This window comes from Bactrocera dorsalis, chromosome 3 (genome assembly GCF_023373825.1).
Source record: "Bactrocera dorsalis isolate Fly_Bdor chromosome 3, ASM2337382v1, whole genome shotgun sequence".
Lineage (NCBI taxonomy): Eukaryota > Metazoa > Arthropoda > Insecta > Diptera > Tephritidae > Bactrocera > Bactrocera dorsalis.
The window spans coordinates 25,627,031-25,646,435 of record NC_064305.1 but is presented as its reverse complement, the minus strand read 5'-3'; the positions used below and the strand labels follow the sequence as shown (position 1 = coordinate 25,646,435).

The window sequence follows — 19,405 nt, the reverse complement described above, 5'->3', positions numbered from 1 at the left end:
GTTGTCATTCCCAATTAGTCGGCTAGAACTCCATACATGTACTTCACCAACCGGCAAATGCAAATATAAGAAACAACAAAATAGAATGATAAAAGCTGTAAGCAAAATTAAAAAACAAGTAGAAAGTAAAAGTGAAACACCAGACAATTGCTCTCCCATTATTTTTATATTGTTCTATGCAGTAATTCTTCATTTAATTCTTATTTGTGCGAGTATGTATTAACGTCATTATCCGAACATAAGGAGCATCATTCACCGAAGACAGAATTCTTTAGGAAAACTTTAAGTAAATGTATGGTTTAGTTTTTATTTAGTTTCACATACATATGTATTTCAGAAACCCGTTGACGTAATCGTTCGAAAACAAGACCTTTTCCTTCGCATACATTTCCATACATCTTTTCATAGGAGCGCTGTTTGTAGGTGATCGGATGGGTGTGTTGAATGTAACTGTAGCTGAATTGTGGGGTGGGCGCGTCGTCAGTCGTGAGTCGGGCTGTCACCAACAAAGGCATCTCACACTCTTTGAAGTACTTCGCTACGCAGTCGTCACGGTTTCATCAGCTGCGCAAAGTCGCGCGGTTTCTATAGCGAAAACTTAGTAGTGTTCCTTGAGCATTTGCGGTTGTCACATCAGTCGGTTACAGCTGACCGCACAGCAGCATCGCGGAGTAAACAAAATATGCATATTCGGGTTTTCGCTGTTGTTGTTGTATCATTTGAAGTTGTTCGTTTTGTTTAGTAGGACAGTTGTGGGTAAAGTGAGAAATTAGCGTAGCGGTATTTGTGTTACAAAATAAGGTTTCTTTCAAGTTTAATAGAAGTGTTTGAAAAAGTGAAAAGTAAATAAACAACAAAAATATTAAATCAAGATTTAATAAGTGTGCTTTGAAACCATAAAAGTATATGATAATGTTATCAAAATAAATAATTTTTTTAATTTCTTAGCTCGGTCAAAATGCATAGTGGATAAATACTTCAGAAATATTTAAATTAAAAAAAAATCAGCAAATCAACAACCAAAAATTAAAATAAGTCGGCTACATTGGCGGTGTTTATAATAAAAAATAATATATAAAATATTCCGTTATCATAGAGTTTTGCATATAAATGTATTTTATTACACATGCCTTTGCTTTCATTATAAACCCCCATTGTTTGTTCTAACTTGTATGTGATTTTTTTTATGAATAGTTTTGAATCACCAAGAACAGCGATAATCATAATGTTGAATCACTAATTCAAAGTACACATGAGTTATACAGGAATGCAGTCGAACATTTGTATGTACATACACACATATGTGGCCGAATTTTATTTGCTAATTTAATAGTAAGTAAATTTATTTAATATATGTACATAAATACATATGTATATATTGTAAATATGACTAATATTCTAAAAATATTGAATAAAAACAACAAGTGCTATTATAAAATATGAAAGTAAGGAAGATTTAATTCAAACTAAAGTTTTGGTTTAAATTTTTAAGTTTTAATAACCTAAACAGGGTATATTAAGTTTGCCCCGGTAAGAAAGAAAACTATAAAGCCCTTATAAAGTACAGTAAAATTCTACATTACGGACAGTCCTTAAAGTCAGGCACTCCCCATAAATGGATAAATTTCATGAATACAAGATTTTAATTATTATTTTCGTACAAAAGCTATTCCTACAATCAGACATGAGTCCTTTCTAATGACCAAACACGCACACTATTTTGGTAATATTTCATTCGAATAATATCTAATCGATGAAGAAAACTGAATAATTTTAAGCTTCCGACTTTTAAAATTCTTATTAATTGTTGGTGTTTTGCGACAGTTGTTTTTAAGGACGGTACGTAAAATAATCATAACATACAAATTATCTTGCACTGGCGCCGCCATCTGGTTCGCCATGGCTCAACCAAAAATAATTGTCATTCATTTATTCAGTAGAAATATATGTAGTTCTGAGTTGCAGCTTCTGACTGTAAGAATATATTTTCAATACACGCTTTTGCCACAATTCCACATGTGGACAGCTTCCTTAGCTGGGCAAAATCCTTACGATGGTGCGTGTCCGGTCACGAAGAATGTTTCTGTACATATGTATGTATACAAATGATCAGTGTGACGAGTCGATTTAACCATGTTCGCCTGTGTGTCTGTCCATCCGTCTTTCTGTGTATATGCGAACTATTTAGTCCCTCAGTTTTTGTCATTTCGTGTAATCTCCGGAGCGCCTGGCCATAGTGACTTTTTTCTTCTAATATCTCAAGAATATGACCGGGAAAAAATCGCTAAGATATGCTTGCTTATTGACGATAAATTTGTATAAAAATAGGACATTGCGTATTATACGATTATATGAATTTGTATAGAAGAAAAGGTTTGGTTTGTGATCATAACTCCTGTTCTACTCGCAAATATGCTAATTCTATATATACCCAATTCTTATATCCTTAAGTTTTCACGAAAGTGACAAAAAACATCGATGTCTCTATATCTTGTATTACTTTAAAATCCGTATTACCCGGGGGAGGGAATTCGGCAACTTGCAGGCAATATTTATAAAAATTTTTCTGTTTTCCTGGGCGCTCTATCTGCTTAGGTGTTTTTGCCTGCATCCAAATTCGTCAGTTTTTCTGTTCGTTTACTACCGTCAATTCGAAACCTCTTTTGACGCCATGTTCTTCTCCAATTAGTCTGTTCAACTAAAATGGAATATCTCTTTTCTTCAATCAACACAAGTTGTAGCGCCTTGGACAATAATTGCTGGAAATTCTGTCTTCCACAGCATTCCATCAGCTTCGACGCTGAATTTTAATTCTCTTAAATGAGATACATTCTACTTATCAATCCTTCCGATGTCATATTTGAAGATGAATAAGCAGAATCTTTCTCTCTAACACTTCAATAGGAGCCTTATGAAATATTGGCATTATAAAAGTTGTATCTTTATAAATTATATTAAAATGAGCATACTGATAAGATTATACGTGTTAGTTTTATTCATCGAAAGAATACTGCTATTCCATTGCACACCTCCCATAGATCAAAGTCGTTTTCGTTGCTAAGCGCGATTCTAGGTTGAGAGTCAGCATTAATTACTTATTGAAATAAAACAATACTAAAATAATTTTTTACTCTTGTTTTGGAAAACGTGTGCACAAATTTTTAATATATTTTTTGCATTTGTAAGCATATTGAAGCAAACTTTTTTAATCTTTTCAACATTTACCGAGCTTCTGTGGCATTTGGTGGATCCAAGCTTTGTTGAGAATGTATAGAAAAAATTTTATTTATCGTCATAATTAACATATGTACATATATTTATACTCTCGCAACATGTTTCTACAGAGTAAAATAGTTTTGTTCAGCTAACAGTTGTTTGTATCATCGAAAACTAATCGAATTTGATACACTGGAGTTATATATGTATGTGTCGTAGAATGGTAAATTAGCCCACTGTTTATGTTTGGCATAGAATGGTAAATTAGCCCACTGTATATGTGTGGCATAGAAGGGTTGGTTGGACCGTTGTGCATGCATGTACAGTTTTGAATGGCGACGCGATGTCGCTAACGGTTCTCAGAACGCACAGCAGTTCAGGGAAAGAAACATATTCTGCTGCTGAGTAAGATCTGTTCGTAGGGGCAGAAGAGTAGTTTGAGTTAGCTCATAATGTGCGTGACGTTTTAGTTTGTGTGGTGCCTCAGAGACGAACAGAACTTACTGCGTGAAAATGGAAAATCAATCATCTCCGACATCAGAAGTGGGATCTGCTTTGCCTACTGATCCACATTTGTTAGCGTTGGAACTGCAAAATCGCAACCTGATGGAAATAATTAAAAACATGCAGAATCCAAAGGCGCCGCAATCCGATGGTAAGGCGTCACACATTACCCTACCAAAATTTAACCCTGACGTTGCTGGAGCGGAGCCCTCATCTTGGTGTAGCACTGTGGACCTCATATTTGCTGACAACGTTCTCCAAGGTAGCAATCTGGTGATAGCATTAAGTAAGGCATTAGAAGGCACCGCATCACAGTGGCTTTCACAAATATGCTTTGCCGGAATCACTTGGGCGCAGTTCAGGGAACTGTTTCTTCAGCGTTTTGTTGGAATTGAAACCTCTGCTGGCATGGTTCTCAATGTATTGAATGGTCGACCGAAACCAGAAGAAGGATTTGCTGAATACGGCAGCCGGATTGTCACGATGCTTATGTCTAAATGGAAAGCCAAGGAGTTGGAAGAAATAGCTGTGTCTGTAACTTTGGCTCACATGGCGCAAGTTGACAGCAAGTTGGCGCGCTGGATTTTTACCACCAATGTAAAAACTCGCAATGAACTACAACAACAGCTGCAGGCACACTCCTTCAGGAAGCGCAACATAGAAGACGATGCAGCTGGCTCGGATCGTAAAAAGTTCAAATCTCCATCCCTGGTGAAATGCCATTACTGTGGAAAGATTGGGCATAGATATGCCGAGTGTCGGGCACGTTTGCAGAAGGGCCAGAGTAAAGGCAAAACCTACAACAGCACAAATACGACGGGTGTGAAGGATCGATCTGGTGTCAAATGCTTCAAATGTGACGAAATTGGGCACTTTGCAACCGCATGTCCTAAAGGCCGATCAGGTGGAAATGAAAGAATCTCTGAAAAGCGTGTGGATATCTGCGCAGTAGCTCCACCCTCTGGAACAATAAAGGCATCCGGTGAGTCTATTCCATTTTGTTTTGATTCTGGTGCAGAATGCTCGCTAGTTAAGGAAAGTGTAGTCCATAAGTTTAAAGGCAAAAGAGTTAATAATGTTGTAAAACTCAATGGCATAAGTAACGATGCAATTTATAGTACCCAACAAGTTTTATGTAATATAAATATTGAACAATATTGCTTTGAGATTTTGTTACACGTAATTTTAGACAAGTATTTGAAATACGATGTGTTAGTTGGTCGAGAGATTCTTAGCCAGGGCTTTGGCGTAATGATAGACGCTGATAAATTTCAGATTTATAAAACGAAAATGATAGATATGGTGACTTTAACTGATTATGAGGATATTATAAGTTCTGATACAGATTTAGTTGATTCCGATAAAATTGTCTTAACAAATATCTTAAAATGCTACTCTGACTGGTTTATTAGCGGAATACCAAAAACTCGAGTATCGACAGGGCTGTTGGAAATTAAGTTAATAGATCCACAAAAAACAGTGCAACGACGTCCCTATAGGCTAGGCGAGGAAGAAAAAAACCTGGTGCGTTGTAAAATCGATGAGTTGTTAAAAGCAAATATTATCCGTCCAAGTTGCTCACCTTTCGCCAGTCCAATGATGTTAGTAAAGAAGAAAAATGGTACTGATCGTCTTTGTGTTGACTATAGGATGTTAAATGATAATACCATTGCTGATAAGTATCCTTTGCCTCTTATCGCAGACCAGATTGCCCGACTTCGCGGTGCAAAATATTTCTCGTGCTTAGATATGGCTAGTGGTTTCTACCAAATTCCAATACACGAAAATTCAATTGAACGAACCGCATTTGTGACACCAGAGGGTCAGTACGAGTTTTTGACCATGCCTTTTGGCTTGAAAAATGCACCTTCTGTTTTCCAGAGGGCCATAGTAAGAGCATTGGGATCACTGGCACATTCATGCGCTGTCGTTTATATTGATGACGTGTTGGTTATAGCCGAAACTAAAGAAGAAGCTTTAGAACGGTTGCGTATCGTATTAGAAACATTGAGTAAGGCGGGATTTTCATTTAATATAACTAAGTGCTCATTTCTTAAAACTCGCATAGAGTACCTAGGTTTTGAGATAAGTAACGGAGAAATTAGGCCAAACGCACGTAAAATAAAAGCATTGTTAGATTTACCACCTCCACAATCTGTGTCGCAATTACGACAATTTATAGGATTGGCTTCGTATTTTAGACAGTTCGTTCCAAAATTCTCGGAAACGCTTAAGCCTTTGTATCAACTCACGTCAAAGAAAAATGTTGATTTTTCTTGGCAACAGCAACATGAGCAAATAAGGACCAAAATTATAACAGTATTGACGCAGGCACCTGTGTTGACTATATTCGACCCGAAACATGCAATCGAATTGCACACCGATGCAAGTTCGATTGGCTATGGTGCTATATTGTTGCATAAAATTAATGGCAAACTCCATGTGGTGGAATATTATAGTAAATGCACATCCCCTGCTGAGTCAAAATATCATTCGTACGAATTAGAAACGCTAGCAGTAGTCAATGGTATCAGACACTTCCGCCATTACTTGCAGGGACGTAAATTTGTCGTATATACGGATTGTAATTCCTTAAAGGCTAGTCGCACAAAGCTAGACTTAACGCCGAGGGTACATACATAGGTGGTGGGCATTTTTACAATCGTTTGACTTTGACATAGAATATAGGAAGGGTGATCGTATGGCGCATGTAGATTGTTTATCTCGGAATCCAGTGTCCGATAAAAATATTGATCAGAATAAAATTCTTGAAAAACGCATTGCTTTGACCGAGGTAACTGACAACTGGTTGATTTCTGAACAACAACGTGATCCTGAGATAGTAGACATATTAGCTAAGTTCAAAAATAACGAATTGCCAGAACATTTATTAAAAACCTATGAATTAAGGAAAGGAGTTTTATATAGGAAGATACAACGAAATGGTAAGACTAAATGTTTGCCTGTAATCCCTAGGGCATTTAGATGGGCAGTTATTAATCACGTTCATGAATCTATTATGCACCTAGGTTGGGAGAAAACATTGGATAAAGTCTATGGATTTTATTGGTTTGAAAATATGGCAAAGTACGTCCGTAGATTTGTTGAAAATTGCATTACTTGCAAATTAGCTAAGCCACCAGTTGGAAAAATTCAATCTGAATTACATTCGATTCCTAAGGTAGACATCCCGTGGCACACAGTGCATATAGACATAACAGGAAAGATGAGTGGAAAGAATGACCTAAAGGAATACGTAATTGTCTTGGTAGATGCGTTCACGAAATTTGTTTATTTTCATCATACCTTAAACATAGACACTGAAAGTTCTATCAAAGCCGTTAAAGCCATGGTGTGTTTGTTTGGTGTGCCTAGCCGAATTATAGCGGATCAGGGCCGTAATTTTGCAAGCTCAGGATTTCGTGAATTTTGTTCTTCCCAAAAAATTGAGCTACACTTAATTGCTACAGGTGCGAGTAGGGCAAATGGTCAGGTAGAGCGTATAATGAGCACACTTAAGAGTATGTTGACAGCAGTCGAAACCAGTCAGAGGTCGTGGCAAGATGCTTTAGCTGAAGTACAATTGGCAATTAATTGCACCGCCAATCGAGTCACAAAATTCAGTCCTTTAGAATTACTAATTGGTAGAGAATCTAGACCTCTTTGTTTGTTACCGATAGGTGAAGAAGAGGATAATGTAATTGATAGAGAGTCTATAAGAAAACAAGCCAAAGAAAATATGGAGGCTAATGCTCGTTATGACAAACTTAGATATGATAAGAATAAAGCAAAGATAATAAAATATAATGTAGGAGACCATGTGTTACTAAAAAACGAAGAGCGTCACCAAACTAAGCTTGATCCGAAATTTAAAGGTCCGTTCGAAATAATCGAACAACTAGATGGCGATAGGTATGTCTTAAAGTCTTTAATAAGCAAAAGAACTTATAAGTATGCACATGAGTTTTTGAGGGCATTGCCCAATAGAGAATTAAGTAAAGAAATTGATGAAGATTTTGATGACTCCAGAGGAGATGCATCTGACTCTCAAATGAGAAATAGAGATAAAGAAGGCACAGCAGTTGCCTCAGAATCCCAAGAGGGGATATAGAGACCGCACCATAACAGATGGAATTGTTATGGCGGGGGTCAATGATGATCGCACCATAACAGAAGGATTTGTTGTGGCGGGGATCGGTAAGAATAACTACACATCAAAATTGGAATTATAGAAAAGAAGAATTGTTAAGTTTGATTTGAAAGAAAATGTTATGAAAAAGTTTATGTGATGGTATTGTGAAAACAATTTGATTGTTTTGTATAAAAATGTAAACTTTATATAAATAAAAGTTAATGAAGTAAATGGTTAATGGAATTTGACTGAGAAAATCTTGTCCTAGATTTAACACACGAGGACGTGTGATTTGTCAGGAAGGCCGTGTCGTAGAATGGTAAATTAGCCCACTGTTTATGTTTGGCATAGAATGGTAAATTAGCCCACTGTATATGTGTGGCATAGAAGGGTTGGTTGGACCGTTGTGCATGCATGTACAGTTTTGAATGGCGACGCGATGTCGCTAACGGTTCTCAGAACGCACAGCAGTTCAGGGAAAGAAACATATTCTGCTGCTGAGTAAGATCTGTTCGTAGGGGCAGAAGAGTAGTTTGAGTTAGCTCATAATGTGCGTGACGTTTTAGTTTGTGTGGTGCCTCAGAGACGAACAGAACTTACTGCGTGAAAATGGAAAATCAATCATCTCCGACATATATTTATATAAATTATATCCGATTATGCGAGGAGTGCTTGAATAAAAATTGAGATATTTGCTGAAACTTGAAACACCTGTTCCTTGGCATCCAAGGCGGTTTGATATTGTAGATGCACGGAATTGGACCACTGCCACCACGCCTACTTGCAATAGAACACAATTTTAAATTCTATCTAATTTTCAGTAGAAAAATCTACATCCAGATAAAACTTTGAACGAATAGTGCAATATACCCCAGATACCGAATATATGGATCACAGTTCCTATTGCGGTCCATTTATGAGATATATTCTAGAAGGTTGGAGAGAAACCTTTTGTGACGGTAACATACATGTATGTATTTAAAAAATGGGTTAAATTAATAAAGAGATTTTCGATCTTCCGGTTGATTTTGTACCGCAAATATATATTAGTTATCTTAACAAAATTAAGAGACATCTTTATGCCTAAAATGGATGAAAGCTGTTAAAAAGTTGTCCTAGACCGCATATAACTAATAGACCTTATGCACATGAAGGTATTCCCCTTGCTTTGATCCATGCAAGTTGCAAGAGAATAAAATATTCGGTTACTCTCGAACGTAGACCTTTCTTACTTGTTATATTATAATTACATATTGCCCTTTGGAGACTAATAAAATTCCAAATAAAAATGAATGTTTAAGGAAAGTCAAGTACTTATTTATATTTAATTTGATATTGCATAGCAGGAATTTGCATATTATCGCTAAATTCTTGCACTAATAAGTGAGATCAAGTATGCAACTTAAGTATAAATAAATTATTACCATACGTATTGTTGTTGTCTAAGTAAACAAATATTATATATTGTTTACAGATGCATGAGTGTATTCAAAATACTCGTATATTTGTGCTCTGTGTACATGTAGCTTACTTTATAATTAGATCGAATTTGTCTATTCGACCGGAAAGTAAAATACAAATACTATTGTGTTCAAAAAACGTCTTTCAGTTAGACCACTAACATGAGTGGTCTGTAGGAAATATGTTTAATAAACGCTTCAGAGAGTGATTTTTTATATTTTCAAAGATTAACTTTTCGAAAATATGCCTACAAAAGGATTTTTTTATATTCAAACTATTTTCGGAGATATATGTAGGTATTATTCTGCCCTGGCATCCATACTGCTTCGACCGGAACTGAAACTATAAACGTTTTTTTCTCCAAACTGTCCTTTTCAAAACGATACAATACAAAATTTTTAGATATTTAGTTTACTTTACAGACTTGTCTATATCTGGAACAGGCTATATTACTAAGTCTCAACGAAATAGTCAAAAAAATAATAATCTATGAAACATTTTTTTCCAACCTTTGTGTAGTCCGGATGTTCGGTGTATTTTTTTCTGGTTTCAGATTGCTAGGTTTTGAAATGGTCCATATCCACCATTTCAACACTCCCTCACGTGCCAATTTTTTTTAAACCCCCCACTTTATCAGCTGTTAATTTTTGTAATGCTTAACTTTTTTAATTTTTTTGGTATTCTTGTACTGTTATTAAATATGTAACTTATAAATAATATTAATTGGGTTTTTACGACACTTAATAAATTACTTGAAATTAATGCATCTAGACTAGAATACCCCTTAAGAGGCGTGGTTATGAGCTCGCAGAGAAATTATCTTCATTCGCTTTTTACCTTAACAAAAAACAATATATAAGCACAAATTAATAAAATATAACACCAAAGTATTTAGGGGCATACTTTTGTGCATTTACCTCGTTATTCTGAGGAAATTGAAAGTATCTGCATTGATCATCGTTAGGTCTACTGATGGTTAGATATGGTTAATATGGAGAAATTAAATACACAAATACATTTTTATAATCTGTAAATCATAAATGTGGGCCAATTAGATTTGGCTTTCATACAACCCTAGTTTATTTGTATAAAATCTCAATTTTTGCACAAGTGTACATGACTCTTCGGTTTTTTATCAAAGAATCGTAGTATACACATATGTATGTACTTAAGTACATATATACATATGTGCATGCACTGATCAGAACAACGAAATTTTTTCGTAGACAGGCGCGTGGCAATGATTTTGGCCAATGCCTATAAGGCAATAAGAGATTTTATCGACGTGTTCTGCTTGTGTAATTGAGATGAAACAATTTTCCAAAGATAGGCATGTCTACATGTACATATACATATATGTATGAATAGTATACAGCGGGTGTTGCATAATATTTGTTTTTTAGCAAGTTTGTTGTGCTCGACTTTTCTCTTTCGTTTACGAGAATGTGCGAACAATAATAGAAAAAATGCAATAAAAATTACAAATAGTAACAGTCTTGAAGTACTCGCCAACAGGTGTGAAATATAGCTTAATTGCTCCACATTTTAGCGCATTAATAGGCTTCTGTGTTTAGACGAATTCTGCTATTTTGGTCGCAATAAAAAGAAACAAATAAACAATATAAAAAATACTTATTTATTTTGTTTTTAATTCAATTTTGTTCAGTAGCTTAAGTACCACTTTGTTAAGCTGTCTTACCTAAATATTTGTTTATACTGTCTTTTTAAAAACTTTCCATTTAACATTACCTGCAGTTTTATATGTATAGAGTGTTTATACCTTTAAAAATAAGATACTGATATTGAAAATAAATATTTCACTTATTTTTAGTGTTACACCGTACTAAATTGTAGCCGCACTGTTCAATCAGTTTATCTTTAAACGCAGTTTTATAAAATTGGCTGCAGTTGCAACTCGAGGAGAAATTAGCCAATGGACTTTCATTCTACCTGGTTGAAGTATCACAAGTTTGCTTTGGCGTGATGGGGCTCCATCTATTTTCGCAAAAAGCGCATATGGCAGCTTCTATTCCACTGCAACTGTGTGATCTGCCCCGGGGGGTTGCTCTGGTCAATGAGCTCCACGATTAAGTGTCTTTTGGTTATCTCCGTGTTGAGATTGAGGGGTTTCCTTCGGCGAGAATTGTGGTCTTCCTCAATTTTTCTCTTAGCCTAAGTCAAACTATCTTCCCCTTTCTTCGTTCATTGGACTTAACCGCCGTTTTGTAAGCAGTTTTCGCCTACAACTCCTCCTTTCTGGGTTTTGCCGTGGGCCTAGCCTAGTCGGAGGGCGTAACAAAGCTTCTTATTCGATCGTGATCACGCTTCCAACGCTTTCGAGGTATGAGTTTTCACGGACCGTGGTAGTTCTACGTTGTAAAGAGGGATTGACAGTAGCAATTCAACCGCTGTTAACTGCTTTCTACACAGCGGGGTATGGCAGTAGACTCACTGTGCCCGCCGGTGGTAGCAGCCACTTTTCCCACCCCATGCATGAGGAGTAGGCAGCTAGACGCCGCCTTCCAGACCTGCTCCCGGAATTAGCCCAGACGACAAGCCGTGACGGCGATGGTAGCGACCTGCATAGCCCAGTCAGCTCCCACGAGAAGGCATACAATAGCTTTCTTTGAAAAATGTTGTTCGTCGGCCTTACCAATTTCATATTTGTTTATTTGTTCTCTAATTAGAAATCGTTCTTAAGTGATTAAGAACGTTATCTTGTTCAAAGTTAACCTTAACATCCACGACACCCTATGACTAAGAATATTATAAATTATCAAAAACTGGGTAATTCCGGTTTGTGTGATAGCACAATAACAAATCGCAAGCGAAAAAAATATGCAATCGCTGCAAAATATGCTTCATACAAACCCATGTTAATTTTCGTACAACGAGTCGTAGCAAAATAATTGTGTATTATAAACATATGGTATAATTCGCTGGAATTTCTGTTTCTGCAATTATTGGTAAAGGATTCTTTTGCACTTCGTGCAATCTTGGAAGAACAACAGCATCCCCTTATGTGTTATTTCCATAATGTTATTAATGGATTAAGTTTTAATTAAAGATTATCCACTATATTATATTTTGTTTTTATTTATTTACTGCATTTACAGTGTTAGCATGTCACATATCATATCCTGGCTATGTCAAACACCATTGGCGTTTGTTTTGTATTGTTGTAATCTTGGCATATGTGTGCATAGGGTGGTATTCAAAATTAATTTTTTTTTAGGATTCATATACAGGGTAGGCCATTTAAAGTTGACCCATTTGTTTCTAAAAAAAAAGAACAAAAGAAAACAATGTGTTTTGTTCATTTCAAAAATAATTTACTTTGGTCCAAGGGGATTTGTTTCAGCTAATATTTAAAAATTAGATCGCGTAAATGGGCACCTTTAGCTTTGACAGCTAAATGCACTCTTTTTTCGACATTTTCCATGACTTTGGCCAATGTTTCGGATGATATGGCGGCTGTTTCACGTCGAATGTTGGCTTTCAGTTGAGCTAAGGTCTTTGGCTTATTAGCGTATACCTTGGATTTCAAATAACCCCACAAATAAAAGTCTGGTGGCGTCAAATCTGGTGATCTCGGTGGCCAGTCAACATCACCATTTTTCGATATCAATCGCCCGGGGAAAAATGGTCGCAATAAATTGATTGTTGGTCGAGCTGTATGGCATGTAGCCCCGTCCTGTTGAAACCAGAAGTTATCCATGTCATTTTCGCGAATAATGGGTATCACAAAATCCGTTATCATGGCTCGATAACGCTCACCATTGACTGTTGTCGTGGCTCCATCATCGTCTTCGAAAAAATACGGTCCGATGATCATATTCGCGCAAACACCGCACCAAACTGTTACTTTTTGGTCGTAAAGAGGCTGTTCTTCAATTAATTGAGGATTTTCGGTGGCATAAAATCGGCAATTTTGCTTGTTTACGCCTCCATTCAACGAGAAATGTGCCTCGTCTGACATGATGAGTTTTTCGCCAAAAGTCAAGTTCGTTTTCAGCCATTTCGATGGCCCATTTGCCAAAATTAAGGCGTCGCGGATAATCAGCTGGGTTTAGTTTTTGTGCCATTTGAATTTTATATGGAAACATCTTCAAATCTTTATGAATTATGCGTCGGAGAGTGGTGCGAGAGATGTCTAATTCCTGAGAGCGGCGATAACTCGATGTCGATGGAGTCTCCTCAATACTGGCTCGTACAGCTTCGATATTTTCATCAGAACGTCTTGTCCGTTGTCTGGATGCATGACTGGCATTACTGAGATTACCGGTGTTCACAAATTTTGCGTATAAAGACTTAATTGTGTTCTTAACTGGAGCACTTTTCACTTTATTTTTTTTTGCGAAACGCACGTTGAGTTAACACAATTGAAAAGTTATTTTGAATATAGCTCAACAATTTCAGCGCGTTCTTTTGGAGTGTACTGTTCCATGGTATAAATTGTCTTCGAATGACGCTTCTAACGCGGTATGACATTAGCCGATTTGTCAGCGCTGTTAAAAGTTACAGCGTTGCCAGATGGGTCAACTTTAAATGGCCTACCCTACAAACGTGCCCTCTTAATTTGTTTGAATTATGTGAAAGCAATCGGAAACTAAGTTTGGTGTAGGTACCATTACGATCACCCGTGCCGATTTGCATCGAAACTTGCCTCTACTTGCTTACTACAGCCGACACGCACGAACTAGCGAAATGCATGTTATAATTTGTGCTTCTTATACATTAAATACATTCATATGTATGCATTAAATACATTCGTTCAGTTTATTTGACTTTCGCAGTTTTAATAAAAAATATATTTTTCATAGGTAATACAACCGACCAACCGACAATAAATTGCAGAGTCAATCTGGTCGACATCATATGATCATATACAAGAAGATTCATCTGATTCGAACGCAGACATAATATCATTGCAAGACTCAACTCAGGTCGAGTTTTTGGAACTCACAAAAATAACATAAATAAAAATCAATGTGGAAACACTTCATCCAAAAGTAGTAGTGGGGCTAGACCACCTGTCAGTCAGTTATTATACGTATATTGTAGCTATTATTGAATCACTTACATACACTACTGATGAATTTCCTACAAGTAAGTCCTCAATTCAAAGAATTTGCACCGAAAAACGCAAAAAGCTCGCCGAACTCATTAAAATTGATTTTCAAAATGTAATTGCGTGCTTTAGACGTCCGTCCTACGGTAGTTATTGCGTATGGAAATAAAGAACATTTAATGTGTGTTAAGGTGAGGAAACTCATCAGGAAGAGAACCGACTAAAGCGGTTTGGAACGATGACTACCGAGAACTAATTGAGTTCTCAGTCATAGTTTTAGGTAGAAATAAAGATCGAAAATTAAAAAATCGGCCTCCAAGTACCATGCGCCAACCCGAGAAGGGCGATTTATGCACCGAAAAAAGCCCTGTAAATGCACCATATCAGGATTTGTACTTTTGAAAATCAATGAACACTTATGGAAAAATCGATACAAATTGAATATTGTTATTTAATCGATCAAATAGCTGTAGATGTATTATAATTATCATTATTTGATAACGCCGTAGACCAAGAAATTAAAATAAAAATTGTGGAACATTTAACCAAAGAAAATCTCCCAACCCATGGTCTTTTTAGCCAAATTGTTAATCGTTTCAAGATACCAAGAAAAAGTTTTCAGTGTTGAGGGCATACCGATAAATGATTGGGCAAGATGCTGTTGTAATTTCATGGTTCATAAGAATTGAAGTGGAAAAAATATATTTTTATTACGCTGCGTACAAAAACACCGGACGGTTTATGCTGACCTCAAAAAATAAACTTGGAAAAAAAATTTGTAGTATAATATTTAATATTTAAAAAAACCACGAAATTCTAAAAATCTGCTATATTCATCCAGTACTAAAATTAATATATTATGTTCGGCATCAAGTCGGCACGAGTTGTCATGATTCAATATAATTTTTTTTATTTATGTTAATAAGGCCATTTGGAAAACAATAGGTGGTATGCGATTTAATTTTCGCGAAAAAATATTTTGCCTTATACTTTAGGACACCCTCATTAATGCATACGTATGTATATGTATTATTAATTCATCATTTTTTTAATTTCTGCCTAAGATCCAATTTTCAGTTTTTTCCTTCGTGTACTTTTTTCCAATTTTAAAAAAGGCTGTTTTTACCCGAGGAAATCCATGTAACCTCATAATGCACGTTTGGTGTTAACTTTTTAAGTTTTCTCTTTTTTGGAAAAAAATCTTTCCAAGTATAAACAATACCTGCTAAAATTACTCTACTTGTTTTGTTGTTGCTGGACAACATCAAAAGGAACAATAAAGTTATTTGCGTCACTTATCGAAAAATAGTAATATATATATATATATATATATACATATACATATATATACATATAAATTTTTAAATAATTGATTGATGAAAATCTAAACAAAAAAAAAACATTTTTTTCGGATATTGCTTTGAGAATTCCTAAACAAAATCTTATGATGATTAATTTCCAGCATATGACACAAATCAGTTCATGCACCTCTCGTTACATCAATCGTTTTACCGCTTAAAAATTCCCCCAAACAAGGCAATATTCAGTAGTATGATTAACATTGTGTCATACTTACTTATCATATAAAAAAATCACTGAAAATAAATTACGAGTAGTGGCTCAACTGAGAATGGTGTGCTCAAATCATCAATGAAAACTTTTATTTTCTTCGCAAATCAATCACTGAAATAATGAAAACGACTACCTAGAACAGTGTGGGTGTGTACATACAGATTTGTTTTGTATATGTACATACTTATGTACTATTTTACGTGTAAATTTATGTGAGTATGTATGCATGACATGTTTAGTACCGTCATAATCATATTGACTGGATCCTTGCATTCAATCGGCTAATGTGAGTCTCGCTGCTCTACTTGTAATTAATTGCAAAAAGCAATTTCATTTAAGCGCAAAAAATCACAATAAAAACAACAACAAACATCTGTCGACAATATTATTTACCACTACAAGTAGACGCGTACTCGACCTCATTCATGGGGTTGGGCATCAATGCGTTCTATAAATATGTAAACTTCGGTATGTTTGGCAAAAAGTTAGTGCAAATATCGCAGGTGTTGGCCATTAAATGTGGTCACACCGTAATCTATATGCATATATATAATAGTATATATATGATGATTCACGATTCACGCTAAATGTCCATGATTCCACGCGTTTTGCGTCAAATATTTTTGAAATTGAATGCGTATACGTGAGTACTCCTTCTGGAAAATTAACGTATGCCATAATATATGGTCATATGCACTTATGTTATCGATTGAAAAAAAAAAACAGATAATAATATTTATTTTTAACAAAACGCGCCAACTTTTTCATTTGAAATATGGTTATATTATACATCGTAAAAACAGTTATATCATAAAGATATTCAATATAACAATCCTTATAGAACTTAATTAAATATTTAATCAATGGCAGTACGTTTGCAAGCTATGAGGAGGCACTTTTATTGATGGCTTGAGCAATTCCAAAAATTCAAGTCACTAGCAAGTGACTGAGAAAGAAATGAATCAACTACATACAATCGTTTCTATTTATATTACGTATATAAGGTTTCTTATCTCTATTTCAATTGTCACTTCTCGGAACACTCTTTTTTTGTTGTGAATAAACGTGAGTAACAACACATCGCAATGATAGACTTATAGGTAACCGATCTATAGCCGAGCTCTATACTAGATGGAAGCTATTAATAGATACTAATATTTGCATGCCATTGAAAACGAAAGCGGTTTCTATCGTTAGTTGGTAGGCTTGAGTCTATGATATTTGATCAAATCATGAGTGATATAAATAGAGATAAACAATTTATTTTTGTTACCTTTAATACCCTGAAAAGGGTAAATACTACTGTGCCCAAAAAAGGTGACATTGTATTTATTTTCAAAATTCTTTATTTATTCTTCCAAATCAATTTCATCCCCTTCAAAGTAGTCCCCTCCCGATGCAAAGCACTTATGCTAACGGATTTTCCAATCTTCGAAACACTGGTTGTAGTCACTTTCCGGGATGGCCTTCAGTTCCGTCTTCGCTGCGGCTTGAATCTCCTCTATCGTATAAAAACGGTGTCCCCGGAGCGTTCTTTTGAGCTTGGTGAACAGCCAGAAGTCGCACGGCGCCAGATCAGGTGAATACGGTGGTTGCGGAACGATATGGGTTGAGTTTTTGGCGAAATGATCACGAATTACGAGGGCAGTATGGGATGGTGCATTATCGTGGTGTAAAAACCAAGAATTGTCTTTCCACAATTCCGGCCTTTTTAGGCGGATAGCGTTACGCAAACGACGCATAACGTGCAAATAATATTCCTTGTTGACTGTTTGACCGGTTGGAAGGAATTCATAATGCACAACACCACGATAATCGAAGAAAACAGTCAACATGACCTTGATTTTTGAGCGACTTTGGCGCGATTTTTTTGGTCTCGGCTCTCTTTTGGCACGATATTCGCTCGATTGATCGGTTGTTTCGGGGTCGTAAGCATAGATCCAAGTCTCATCGCCAGTTATAATGCATTTCATGATACCCTGGTAGTCGGAAAGCATCACTTCACACACTTCAACGCGACGCCTTTTTTCCAAAAAATTCAATGTTTTCGGTACCAGTCGAGATTTGACGCGCTTGGGACCCAAAACATCCTTCAAAATGGTATTGGCTGAGCCTTTCGATATACCAACTTCATCAGCAAGGTTTCTAATTATTAATCGATGGTTTTTCAACACCAAATCTTTGATTTGTTGAACGTGAGCTTCGTCGGTTGAGGTTGATGGTCGCCCTGGACGCTCTTCGTCTTCGACACGTTCACGACCGGCTTGGAACTCACTATACCACTTGTAAAAATTTTTTTAGACATAGCCTCATCACCAAAGGCTTTCTGCACCATCCTCAATGTATCCGCAACAGGAAATTGATTCCAGTCATTATAGTAAGTTCACCTCGGAATTCGATATACTCATTTATATGTCTGTAAATACTTGTATATTGACACCCTAAAGTTCTCTCAAAACCTACATTTGGTAGTTATATTTACAGACATATAAATGGGTATATCGAATTCCGAGATTCTTGCCTAATTTAAGCTTAAATGACTGGACTATAAACAAAATTTAATGCAAATTCTTTGCTCAACAAATTTCGACATCGCAAAAAACGAAAAACTCGCCTTTAGCAGCTCACAAAACGACACGTATCTCAAACACTAATGAATATTTTGGCATGAAATTTGACATAAATGTGACTGACAGTACTACCAACCTAAAAAAATAATTATCTAAATCCTTCGACGCGCGCAGTTTAAATTCACCTTATTTTTTGGACACAGTTAAGTTTGTTACGATATTTTTAACTTTCGAAAGGAATGGTCGAATATCTTATAAAGTACGAGTATATACATATACCCTGTATAAATAAAACTAAAATTTTTCAGTCATAATTCAAATTTATTATATCGCCTTCAAAGTAACATTCACTTGAAGCGATGCACAGGTGCCAACGCTTCTTCAAATCGTAAAAACATTTTTTATAGGTACTTTCCGGGATGGCCTTCAGCTCACGCGTTGAATTTGTTTTGATGTCTTAAATTGAGTTGAAGTGTGTTCCCCAAAGTGGATATTCCATTGTGTAGAGAGGTAAGAGTCACAGGGGGGAGTGTTTGGCCAAAATTTTATAAAAATACTTTGATTTAAAATTTAAAATGCGACAAGTTGTACCTAGGAACAATAATTTATCTGTCTTCCATATAAGCAGGAGATGAGAGGGGAAAATGAAGAATTCCCGATACTTTCTTGACAGGGTGTATACATAAGTTAAAAAAAACTCAGCACGACGAGTTCAGTCGATTTAGACATATATATATATGCGAAATAGTGCCTCATTTTTTGAGATATCGATCTGAAATTTTGCAAGATTTCTTCACAAATTTTTGTATAGATTATTATCTCAGGCATCGCTATGATCTCCGAATAAATTATTAAGATCGCACCACTATAGCGTTCGGA

At 35.9% G+C, this 19,405-nt stretch overlaps 1 protein-coding gene across 6 annotated transcripts in view; it reads left to right on the top strand.

The window, feature by feature from the left end:
• Positions 1-549: 549 nt before the first annotated feature.
• The window catches only part of LOC105222321 (fatty acid 2-hydroxylase), a 50,924-nt gene continuing 32,068 nt past the window's right edge, over positions 550-19,405 (top strand). The window contains exons 1-2 of one of the 6 annotated variants that reach the window (XM_029548710.2): positions 550-801; positions 1,195-1,332. The gene's annotated coding sequence lies outside the window, so the exon portion shown is untranslated. Of the gene's footprint in view, positions 802-823; positions 843-883; positions 903-1,102; positions 1,333-14,403; positions 14,423-19,405 lie in introns of those variants that run through there. The other 5 variants (XM_011199593.4, XM_029548709.2, XM_029548712.2 and 2 more) reach the window with 5 other exon arrangements.